The sequence below is a fragment of the Orycteropus afer genome, unplaced genomic scaffold (genome assembly GCF_000298275.1).
Source record: "Orycteropus afer afer isolate SDZICR_OR568_19922 unplaced genomic scaffold, OryAfe1.0 scaffold00162, whole genome shotgun sequence".
Classification (NCBI taxonomy): Eukaryota; Metazoa; Chordata; class Mammalia; order Tubulidentata; family Orycteropodidae; genus Orycteropus; species Orycteropus afer.
This window is the reverse complement of record NW_006921749.1, coordinates 3,523,417-3,523,903: the sequence shown is the minus strand read 5'-3', so window position 1 is coordinate 3,523,903 and position 487 is coordinate 3,523,417.

Sequence of the window (487 nt, the reverse complement as noted above, 5' to 3'; positions counted from 1 at the left end):
CTCAAGGGCAAGTTTCAGAGTCTCTTCTGTCATCCACTTTGGTCTTCTCTTTTCTTCTCTTTTTAGTGATCTCTTGCTTTCTTCATGGATAATGTTCTCGATATCTTCCCACAATTATTCTTGTTTTTGGTTGTTGATGTTCAATGTATCAAATCTATTCTTTAGATGATCTCTAAATTCAGAAGGGATATATTCAAGATCATATTTTGTCTCTCTTGGACTTATTTTAATTGTCTTCAACTTCAAGTTGAACTTGCATATAAGCAGTTGATGGTCTGTTCCACAATCAGCTCCTGGACTGGTTTTGGCTGAAGATATTAAGCTTTTCCATCGCCTCTTTCCACAGATGTAGTCAATCTGATTCCTGTGTGTTCCATCTGGTGAAGTATACATGTAGAGCCACTGTTTGTGTTGTTGAAAAAAGGTGTTTGCAATGAACAAGTCATTGGTCTTGCAAAATTCTACCATGCAAGTTCCAGCATTATTT